At 36.5% G+C, this 12,554-nt stretch overlaps 1 protein-coding gene across 1 annotated transcript in view; it reads left to right on the top strand.

The window, feature by feature from the left end:
- Positions 1–2,865: 2,865 nt before the first annotated feature.
- The window catches only part of LOC112053587 (acid sphingomyelinase-like phosphodiesterase 3a), a 125,081-nt gene continuing 115,392 nt past the window's right edge, over positions 2,866–12,554 (top strand). Inside the window, exon 1 of the mRNA XM_052884573.1 lies at positions 2,866–3,013. The gene's annotated coding sequence lies outside the window, so the exon portion shown is untranslated. The remainder of the gene's footprint in view (positions 3,014–12,554) is intronic.

Here is a 12,554-nt window from a genome sequence, read left to right as displayed (position 1 = left end):
GACGTCATCATCATCATTATCAACCTATATTCGGCTCACTGTAGAGCTCGAGTCTCTTCTCAGAATGAGAGGGGTTAGGCCAATAGTTCACCACGCTGGACCAATATGGATTGGCAGACTTTACACACGCAGAGAATTAAGAAAAATTTCAGATACACGTGATATTTAATTTTTTAGTTAGTTAGTTAGTTTTGCTAGTGTCATATCTAATAGTACAAAATCGTTGCCTATGTAGGTATGTATTTATATTCAGAGGCTGCTCCGTTGAAAGTAAAAATATTTCTTAATATCTCAGCAACTTCAAATTTACATCGCGAGCTCTGTTGGAAACATAGTTGCATTTTTAATGTAGTATCATTCTTTACAACTACTTTGTGGAATACCTGAATAACTTGTGTAGACGAAAATTATGAAGTAATTTGAAATGTTTGAACAATTTTCAAAGTAAAAATTTGTATGAATTTTATCTGATTCTGTCATATTGCTGCTTTATTAAATTATTAAACACAAATCTTGAAAGTAAAATGTAGCTTACCTTTTCTGGATACTGAAATATCTTTTCTGAAGAGAACATTGTGAATTATTATCGTATACCTATAATATTAGATATTAATATAAATTTTATTCAAGAAAGTAAAATATAAGTAGGTATACTTTATTAGATATTAATATGAATATTTTTCACAAAAAAATGAAATAAAAATAGTAGATTGTTATACAAGGGGCTAAAAAGACCCATTATGTACGAGGTATTTTTAGGGCCCGAGACGTAAGGCGAGGGCCGCCTAAATAGCAACCGAGTTTATAATGGGTTTAGCCCCACGTGTTACACTCTGCTTTTCACTACGATTGCGAGAAAATAAAATAGTTTAGTACAATATTCAATGATTTATTTTAATTGAAAATTAAATGTACAAAGTCTACAATTTTGGATATTAAGGGAGATGCTTTTACCCAGTAACATAATTTCCGTCTACTGTGAAGATGAATAATAAGTATGTGAGGTAAACGTGGGAGATAATAGTTTAAAAAATTCCTTTCGTAAGTGAATCCATTCGTTGTTGTTTTCTCCACTTATTAATTTTTTCGTAGGTTAAATAGGTACCTATTTAAGTAAATGCGTCTTGACTTTGATGGTAACAGATTTCATCCATCTCCAAATTAGGATCACCATTCTCACTAGATGAAGACAACAATAACAATTATTGTTGAAAAATATGTAAGTTACGGTCACAAATTTACAGTGAATTTCTGAAAAAATCAAGTGTGTATTATTCACGCCAATTGTTTTTTTTAAATTCTCGCTTTTTAATTTTATTTTTTTCACATGAGAAAAAGGCAAAGGTATTATACCATAAAGGATGTCCCATGTCTTCAAATCTCGCTCTATTCGCAACTCAATAAAAATTAAATAAAAAAATGAACGCATTCCACAGACAAGAACACTGCATTTCATTTCAATTTAAAGGGTTTTATTTATTTTTCAAAACAATCAGGGCTATACCTATAATTATTCTATTTACGAATAAAACCTCTTCCGTTTTATAGTAGGCTAGCACTTGGCTAGTACTCGTAACAGACAAGAATAAAAAAACAAAATTACTTTAGCCCCTAGAGGCTGAAATGCTTGTTCAGCCCCGCTGTGGAGTAGTAATATGGCAGTGTTTTTGAGCAAGAGTAGTGAAAAATAAATAAAATCTAAGTAGGTAATCGAACTCTCCTAGTACATCATCATTATCAACCCATATTTGGCTCACTGCTGAGCTCGAGCCTCCTCTCTGAATAAGAGGGATTAGGCCAATAGTACACTACACTGACCCAATACGGATTGGCAGACTTCACACATGTAGAGAATTAAGAAAATTCTCTGGTATGCAGATTTCCTAACGATGTTTTCCTTCACCGTTTGAGACACGTGATATTTAATTTCTTAAAATGCACACCACTGAAAAGTTGGAGGTGCATACCCCGGACCGGATTCAAACCCACACCCTCCGGAATCGGAGGCAGAGTTCCAGTGGGCTATCACGGCTCTTAAAATTTCCTAAATTAAATTAAAAGCTAACGAATACAGCTTAGAATTTCTGTATACTGAGTTTACTGAGAATTGTACATGTATTAGTACATGATGATGGATTAGCTGCGTATTGCAATTTGGGTAATGGGTAATGCCAGTATGAACGTTATCATTTTAGGAAAATGAATAGACTTTTTGTGTTTTCATCTCTCCTAAATAGATGGTATGGTTTCGAGCTATGTGATATTTACAGTCAGTCTTTAATTTTTAACCGATTTAAAAAAAGGAGGAGGTTACCCGTTTCTCAATTCGACCGTATATATTTTTATATGAGAGGAGTGGTTTGCGGAAGTAAAGTGATTATGATTTATATTACTTTATTATAGAACAAGGCTAAAACACACGTGACAAATCGTCGGATTATGCCCGACTCATTTAGAATCTTTACGGGGCCCTTAATCATGAGCTAGTTCTTGCAATGCGAAAGCAGCGCGCACACTACTTTAGTACGGCACTAGGTTTTTCGACATTTTTAATCATCTATAACATTATAACAAAGTCGTACATTAATAATTAGTCGTAATTTATCATTTGTACTTGAGAAATTTCATTCACTCACATACTCACCTGTACCGCTCAGGAGTGACGGCATAGTGGTCAGAGTTATTTTCTTATGATACAAATAAATTTTCGGCGTTCCGAACATTAAGTAGAAACGCATTTCATGATTATGGCGTCAGTTTTGTATACAGTATACTGCCTTAAAGTTACACCCTTCGAGTTTTCCACGGGATCGTCTGGGACTGAAGTCTGCTCCGCTCAGACCTCAGTTACGTCCCGAACGCCGGAGAGGGAGGTCGTGCTGGATTTTCCGAATTTTCGCGCGATTGTGTCAGTGAAATGAGCGTGTGGAAATTTATCGTGTTCAAACTCGTTGGGAAAACTTAAGTGTGGTGTTTTTTGGTTTCAAAAAGCGTGTTTTTGGATATATTTTTGGTGAGTGTTATTTGTTAGGGTATTTTTTTAAAACTTACTTTATTCTTACACGTGTTTCAGTTCATCTAATTCTTTTTGTTTTACGATCTGAGAAACTAATTGAACGCCCGAAAAGATATTACATCTGTGTGTTTGTGATTTCCATGTATTTGTGCAAGGCAAACAGAAGCTTTTAAAGAAATAATTTAGGAAATAGAAGGTATAGGTAAAAATTCTACGTTAATACAGTCGCTAGTTATCAGATTTTTTTAAAATAAAATATAGGACAAGAATAAAAAAAACATTATTAACAACTTTTACGAGTAACAGTCAATTTATTTATTTTTTAAGAACAATGCTGTTATAAAATCATAAAACCATATTTTTTAAATATTGGAAAATATCGTATCTTTCGTTTGCGAAGCTGGAGGTTGAAGAATTTCCTCACAAAGGTTTCTGGTACATCTTTTTGTTACTATAAAGATGTTAAAGCAATTTTTGCTATAATTTCCGGGAAAAGCGCTTTTGCTTAACATTGGCATTTTTCATTGTAATGAAATAAATTGCAGACACGAAAGTCCTCTTTCTAACTATTAACTTGGTCAATAGTCTTAAAAATATTTTATAGAGATTCGATAACTTATTAAATCTTAAATATTATTTAATCATGTTATAATAAACTACATATATGTTTTTGTTTTGCTGTTGTTCGTTGAATATCGATTTATATATGTCTCGTAGCTCAGCCTTTTTTTATTTATTTTATAATGATTGTTGAATATATACTTGACAACCTGCATGCTTCGTGTCCTACATTTGAAAGCAGTGTTTTTCCTTTGTCTGGGTAGACTTGAAATATTTATTATTTTTTCTTTATACATGGTAAGCTGTGGAATCTATTATTGTACCTTGTTGGTCTAATGTTTAGCTTATACGGATTTGGATCATGGGGTCCTAGGTTCGAAACTAGGCTATGAAATATTGAGTTTTTTAGGAGTTCTTAGTAGTAGCTCGGAGCAATAAGCCGTCGTCAAATTCATTATCATTAACTTTTGATAGTTACTGTCATAGCGTCACAAACCCCAACCCCACATTATTTTGGAGCAAGGTCTTAAGTCCAAAATTCTTCGTTTATGGATATGAATAAGAAGGGCAAAATAATGTTTTTTTTTAAATATGAGTTACAAAGCTGAAGCACATAGTTTGTATTTTTTGTTTTTTTTTTCGCGACCCCGCACTGGAAAGCCCAGTGTTGGTGGACCTCCATTCTCGTCAATCCACCTGGACTGACGGCATTTAACGTATCGCAATGAGTGTCTAACCTGGTTTAGGCGCTTTGCATTCAGTACCCCGGCCAATTAGCCTTTTAGGCCCACATACTTCGGCTTACGAACAGACCCTGCAGACCCTGACCGTTTTCACGGCAGGCGACAGACATTCAGGGAGGCTAAGACCTTGAGAGATGAATAGTCAGCAGAAGGAGCATTGACGTGGCACAGTGATATGCGCGGTAGATTTACAAGACGAAAGTCCTGGGTTCGCTGCCCGGCTGGGCTGATTGCTGTAGGTTTCTTAATTGGTCCAGTCAGGCTGGTGGAAGCCTTCCACCGTGGTTAGCTACCACCTTACCGACAAAGACGTACCGCCAAGCGATTTAAAGTTCTGGTACCAACTCTTGTAGAAACCGAAATGAGTGTGTATTTTCATCCTCCTCCTTACGAGTTTGCTAGCTTCAATCTTAGAGTGCATCATCGCTTACCATCAGGTGAGATTGTAGTGAAGGGCTAACTTGTAAAGAAGCTCAAGACCGTTGTTTGGAAGTCCCGACAAAAGGCCCATTGCCAACAGTGGAGGTCCATCGATTGATACGATCATAATGAACAAAGTTTGATTTCAACTTCATTGCACCGTTAGTTAGTCGATAAGCGAACAAGCCCCGGATATTGAAATAGATATCCCGGAAATTACGCGTTTGAAGGTGGCAAGTAGTGTCACAGAATGCCCGACGTCCTTGGCAGGGGCCCTATAAGATCTATAGCAATTCCCCCGAGTTTATAACTCATAGTCAAGGCCCTCCAGCCATAAACCGCTGGGAGGCGAACCTTGATGTTACGTCGGAGTGATAAAATACCCTTTTAAAATTGCATCGCGTTGGACGGCTACTCTTTTAAGTTTTATTTTCGCAGAACTTTTATTTTTCAGTTTCTTTAAGATTGAATGATGTTGTGACTTGTAAGTTTATATTTTTCGCTATGATTTTACTTTTTCCTTTCTTATCTTTTATTCCCATTTCCCTTCAATAAGTCGAAAAAAAAACGTGATAGTAATAAGTACGACGATAGTTAGTTAGATAGATCTAACCACCAAGGTGATGAGTCCTTTTAATGATTGTAGAAATCATTTAGTATTACAGTTCTTTGGGTATTTTAGTTTTGTGACAGAGCGCGTCGGTGTGGGTGTCGCCATGTTTATTTCCATTACTATGAAGCATTGCTGTGTTGTTATCGGATTGGTTGCCGGTGAAATTACAAACATATTAGGCACAGAGTGTGACATGATATACTTTCTCGGTTGCCTTACGAAGTGTTACATAAGATGGACTGTTAGGTTATATTATTATTTCTATAAAATAAGCATTTTTTTTGTTGCGCTATGTTGCTCAAAGAGGTCAGCGGTACAGAAATTGAAATATTATACTTTTCTTGATTGTTGTTCTTTCTGTGTTAAACATAAAGAAACTACTTTTTAGACGTTTGGCAGTTTGTACAGTAGTTGGCTAGCTTTAATCTTCAGTAACGCAATTAATACATAAAGGAAGAAGCTAGTCGTACAAATCCTCCATTCATAAAATGATAGCTTTAAATATGTTGTGTATTCATATTGAATTAATTTGCGGGCATCTTAAAGGCTGTTGTACTTATTCTTTTGTCTAGTATTCCAATGGCAACGAGAACTATGCGACTAAAACCGCGTGGCGTCCTTTAATCCTTCCTTCCTGTTGTTTTTGTCCTTGTCCTTTCGAACTATCACATCATTCATCATCATAATTCGTCATTATCAACCCATATTCGACTCACTGCTAAGCTCGAGTCTCCTCTCAGAATGAGAGAGGTTAGGCCAATAGTCCACCACGCTGGCCCAATGCGGGTTGGCAGACTTCACACACGCAGAGAATTAAATTCTCTGGTATGCAGGTTTCCTCACGATGTTTTCCTTCACAGTTTGAGACACGTGATATTTAATTTCTTAAAATGCACACAACTGAAAAGTTGAAGATGCATGCCACGGACCAGATTCGAACTCACACCCTCCAGAATCGGAGGCAGGGGTCATATCCACTGGGCTATCAAATCATATCAAATTTCGCCTAATAATATTAAGGCGAAAGTTTGTGTGTGTGTAAGTATGTTGTTCCTCCTTTGCGCTGAGGCTTGAAAACCGATTTAAATAGAAATAGATTTTACTCTGGATTAACTCATAGGCTACTTTTTATCCCGGTAAAATCATGGTTCCCGTGGGATTTGTGATAAACAGAATTTCACGCGGAGGGCGGGCGTCCGCTAGTAGAGGATAAACGAAAGCCTTTTTGCGTAAGTGAAACTCTATTTGTATTTTTATAATAAATCTAACTTCGTACTGTTATTGTTTGTATGATATAAATTGAACAAAACAAATAAAATAACTTCGGCGTTGTTTACGTTCGAACATTTATAATATTTTATAGGTATCATAAAATATATGTATATACAGATACTCACGACTTTCGTGTGTCTGTCTGTATGGAAAATCTTAACCAGTCTTAAATATTAGTAATACGCGAATTTAAAATAATGAGCCGTGATAGCCCAGTGGATATGACCTCTGCCTCCGATTCCGGAGGGTGTGGGTTCGAATCCGGCCCGGGCATGCACCTCCAACTTTTCAGTTGTGTGTATTTTAAGAAATTAAATATCACGTGTCTCAATCGGTGAAGGAAAACATCGTGAGGAAACCTGCATACCAGAGAATTATCTTAACTCTCTGCGTGTGTGAAGTCTGCCAATCCGCATTGGGCCAGCGTGGTGGACTACTGGCCTAACCCCTCTCATTCTGAGAGGAGACTCGAGCTCAGCAGTGAGCCGAATATGGGTTGATGACGACGAATTTAAAAGAGATAATTGATGTTAATGGTATTGTTCCATGTATATTGCTGTACATTGATGGAGATGTCATCATCAACATCATCATATCAGCCGATGGACGTCCACTGCAGGACATAGGCCTTTTGTAGGGACTTCCAAACATCACGATACTGAGCCGCCTGCATGCAGCGAATCCCTGCGACTCGCTTGACGTCGTCAGTCCACCTGGTGGAGGGTCTACTAACACTGCGCTTTGTGGTGTGGGGTCGCCATTCCAGCACCTTGGGAACCCAACGTCCATCGGCTCTTCGAACTATGTGTCCCGCCCATTGCCACTTCAGGATGTAATGCTTTGCAAATCAAAGAAATTGCCAAAATGGACTGAAGTGTAGGATTTGTAGAACTAGACTTGACTTTTGTTGACTAGGACTCACAAAGAACAATATACGCTATGATAGACTTAGAGTAGATAAGGGTATGTAGAGTTGACTCTCCATGAGATCTAGTAACGTTTTCACAGTGCATTGTCGTTAATTTACGTGAAATTGTTTTCGGTCAATTATAATTCCAAAAATCAGATATTCATACATAGTTCCTCCAGTTATTTGGAAGGATTAGAGAGATTCTCTTTACATATAATCAGAAAATGTAAGTCTCCTTCTCTCAGCTGGCATTCAAAATCGGCTCCTGCCAGAATTTAAGTATTTGGGACAAAGAGATTTCATTCATAATTTTTTATAATCCCAAAACAAAAACGTGTGTAAAAATAAATTTGTCTTTAATATTTATATAATTAGTCATCTGGTTAAATAATTATGGCTTAAGCCCAAAATTCGGAAAATATTTACTCTTATCATTTTATCCGGCGCAGCACGCAAGGCCACTGTGCCAAGATTTCAAAAGAAGGAGAGTCTGCGATAGCCAGACATACCTCATTTTACCAAAAAAAATCCCATGCTTCTAACATAGGCCAATTATGGAGTTTGCGCGATGACGGCTTTGGAAATATAGCAGGTTTCAAAGGTCTAGATCCCATATTATAAAACGTAGTTTCTTGATGTTATTTTCAATGAAATATCATGTTTGAGACGTCATACTATTTATTATGTTGAGATTCTTGGAGAGAAGTTTGATCTTAAACGATTTTTTTAGAAGCTCTTCCGCGAAACTAATTTTTTGGTGACTGAGGACATAATTTCTCATATAATGCCAAGGAAAATATAAAACTAAATTATTGATAACTATAAAAAAAATCAAAATTCGCTTTTTTAATTGGACGATTGAGAGTCTTTAAACGACCTACCTTCTAAAGCCACCGTAGTTCAAACTCAATGCACAAACTGCCGGATTGACAAACTTTCAGACTTAATAAATTAATGCAGTATAAATTAATAAATGATGATGATAAATAAATGATAATATATCTGGTTCTTGCAGGCTCTTTGTTCATAGTTTTTGATGAAATTTGCGCTTTAAAAAATGAAAGAACGCCCCATTTGGCTCGTTTCACAGGCAATATGTCCGGGTCCACTCCTGGCTGATCCTGGATGACTAGATCTTTTAAACTATAATGTAATTTATTATATCTTCTACGGAATATCATAAGGAGTCATGTTTCAAGCCGACAGACCCTTGGGTTTGTAATAATCCTTTGCTAAAGACCCTTGGAGAGAAGATTGGTTTTAAATGTTTTTTATTTTTTGAAGTGTTCAAAATAATCTTTTTAATTGGAATATTTGAGATTATGAATTCTTTACACTACCTACATTCCATAGCCACCATAGTCCAAAGTCAATGGACAAACTGATGGACTGACAAACATTTAGACTAAATAAATTGATGCGGTATATGTGGCTCTCGCAGGCTCTTAGTCTATGATCTTTGAAGAAAATTTGCGCTTTAGAAAATGGAAGGACGCCCCATTTGGCTCGCTTCACAGGCAATATGTCCGGGTCTACTCCTGGCTGGTTCATATTGGAAAATCAAATGGTCTTTTTAAAGCATATTTACTATTTGAGCGTATTTTATGAAGTGTATTAAGTACCTATGTCAGTTTTAAGGTAATATGAAGCAGTTTCCATATTGTTAGAGCAATTTTAGGCAACTTCAAAGGAGTTGAATTAAGGTATATTACGGATTTGTTAACTATGTAATTTTATTTATTTGACGGCCGCGTGGCGCAGTGGGTAGTGACCCTGCTTTTTGCATCCACGGCCGTGGGTTCGATTCCCACAATTGAAAAATATTTGTGTGTTGAGCATGGGTGTTTTCCAGTGTCTGTGTGTATTTATACATTATATAAGTATTTATATGTAGTATATAATTGTATATTAATATTATAATATCAACTTATTTATTATCACAGATTAACGATATATTCTTCTTCTTCTTCTTTAATTTAATGGCTATTGGTTATGTCAGGATATATTCTTATGGAAATATAGGTCAAATAATATTTCATGTCACATTTTCTTTTCACATTTACGTATTATTATATCTGTTGACACAAAGTAGAGAGGTAACTTTTACTTGAATAGATAAAAAATAAAGCAGTCGTTTAATATCAGGCACTGACGATCAAATAAGCTCACATGCCTGCAGCTCTAATGCTCGACAGCCGATAAAACTGATCGTCGCGATGTGCTGTTAGCGCTGTAAGGCTGTGCATTTATCGGATGGTGAGTGGCTAGCATTAAAAGACTTCTCAAATCAAGTTCGTGTTAATTAACCGAAAAGTATATAACCACTACTAATAAACTTCCAAGAAAAGAAGGTTTCCAATAGCTCTAAAGAAATATTTGATTTTTGACAGCAGAGGAAGGCTTAGTATCAAAAAGGATAGATTTGTTGGATCTCCAACGAGGTAGAATGACATCAAAAGAGGCTATAGACGTCTAGGAGCTGAGACGATATTGAAACTCTGGCTAGCGATCTAAGTAATACAAATGTAGGTATTTATATTAACCTATCGTATGTTCAATTCAAATATTTTTAAAATTATTTATCTGAGTTAAGGAGTGTAGATTTGGATTGAGATATTGTAATGTGACCAATGGACATACTACATGGATGGATGGATAGGACAATGTGGCTGTTAATGTAAATTGTAATGTCTACAACATTTTACATTAACAGCCACATTGTCCTACAAATTGCGTGGTGCGTTATCTCCTTCCTACGCTTAGAAGTTTTTATTACCTAGCAACCCTGTTAGCTACCAGAATCAAGAATTTTCGTAGATATAAAACTTAAGCGTCTCATCAAGGTGAAGCTACTCACGGAAAATTAACTTGATAGTAATCCATTGTAAAAATATTATAACAAGTAATTGCTCAAAATCTATATATATATATTATCTATATAATCTACGGCCTACGGTATGCGCGGTGGATTTACAAGACCTGGGGTCCTAGGTTCGATTCCCGGCTGGGCCGATTGAGTTTTTCTTAATTGGTCCAAGTCTGGCTGGTGGGAGGCTTCGGCCGCGGCTAGTTACCACCCGACAAAGACGTACCGCGATTTAGCGTTCCGGTATGATGTCGTGTAGAAACCGAAAGGGGTGTAGATTTTCATTCTGCTCCTAACAAGTTAGCCCGCTTCCATCTCAGATTGCATCATCACTTACCATCAGGTGAGATTGTAGTCAAGGGCTAACTTGTAAAGAATAAAAAAAAAAATATCTATAAACCACAGAGAATGTCACCGCCGCAAAATGCAAGCATGAAATGTAATAACTCCTTTATATAATTTAACCTCTGGACTCACGAAAAATACCAACTCGGCACTTCTGTTTTTATTTGCCAAACGTCGAATGAGTTTTTCGTAATTCCCGACAATTCTCAGTAGCAAGCAATTTGGAGTACAGCAACAAATTGCTCACAAATGACGATAAGGAACGATATTCCCTGCAAGGCGTTTTTTTTGAACGAAAAAGTTGAGTGTTGACTATGACGTATATCATCGTTAACAACCCATACGGCCCACTGTTGAGCACGAATCTATTTTCAGAATGAGAGGTGTTCGGCTAAAAGTCCACCAAGCTGGCTGCAGGTTAGCAGACTTTACATAAGTAGAGAATTAAGAAAATTGTCAAGTATGCTATGCAGGTCCTCACGGTATTTCTTATTCATATTTGAGGCATGTGATATTCAATATCATAAAATGCACATAACTGAAAAGTTGAAAGTGCATCGAATTGAAGGCAGAGGTCATATCCACTAACCACGGCTATACAAATGTGTGTTTAAGTGTACCCATTTGTTTATCTCTGTGTAATTTCCAATCAAGTAGTTAGATCGACATGTACGAGGTTGGATAGAAGCAGGCGTTACTTTGCGGAAGTTCATCATGATTATATAATGATTTATTTATTTTGCTATCATCCGCGAAAAGGCGACGACGTCACCCAGGTCCGACAAGTCAAACTTTGTAATTGCACGTTGTGGAATCAACATCTCCTGAGGATGTTCCGGTTTCGGGGTGAAACGTGCGTGGGGAGTGTTTTGTCGGACCTGGGTTACGTCGTCGCATAGGTTCATCGACTTTTCGCGGATGATAGCAAAATAAATAAATCATTATATAATATACGAGGTTTTTAGCAAATACTTGCGACTCCTTTCGCATTGTATTTCACAAATTCGTCAGAACCTTGTTCTGAGATGTGTGTATTGTGGAAGCATGCATTAATTTTTAAATATTATTATTACTTAAAAATAAAAAAGCACGTATCCGGAATCGGCTTGATATCGTGTTGTGGTTTTCTCTCTGCTCTGCAGCCATGTGTAACAGGCGTAAGGTTTTGCCAGTGAATTTTCCCCGTGGCCGCGCGCGACTAAATTTATTGCAACAATTTATAGTACGATTTTTCGGTCAACCTTTTGTTTCAGTTCAATAAACATTAATCTCTGTTATCCGGGAGAGGTATACATGCGATGTTACCACCAGTGTTCGTTTAGTTTTAACTGAGCTGCAACAAACCGTCGGCAGAGATGTTGTCCTAGAAACATTTTGAGTCTACGAATATATTTTTCAGAGATTTTACGTGATTAATATTATTTAAAATAACAGCCATCACATACGCTATAATGGGGACGATGACTACAGCCTTTGATTGTAAAATAAATGAAATTTCAAAATCTATTGAAAAACTTTTAATTTAATTATATAAAAATTCATATATTTTTTGCTTTGCTTTTTGCCTTACATTAAACCTGTCATTTTTCATTACATGAAGTCACATAAAACGCACATAATTATTCAAACAAAATTACAAATAGCAAAGTTATTTGTAATTTTGTTTTACGTCCATACAAATCTTACGATAACTATGATCGATGACGTCATTTATTCGTGCCATTTTGTATGGGGCCAATGAATAAGCCTCGCTATGCAGAGGTATACAGAGTTATAGCATCACCATGGTGGGTACCATGCCCATGGGT

Source organism: Bicyclus anynana, chromosome 12 (genome assembly GCF_947172395.1).
Source record: "Bicyclus anynana chromosome 12, ilBicAnyn1.1, whole genome shotgun sequence".
Lineage (NCBI taxonomy): Eukaryota > Metazoa > Arthropoda > Insecta > Lepidoptera > Nymphalidae > Bicyclus > Bicyclus anynana.
Note: the sequence above shows the minus strand (reverse complement) of the source record. Positions and strands in the feature narration are given on the sequence as shown.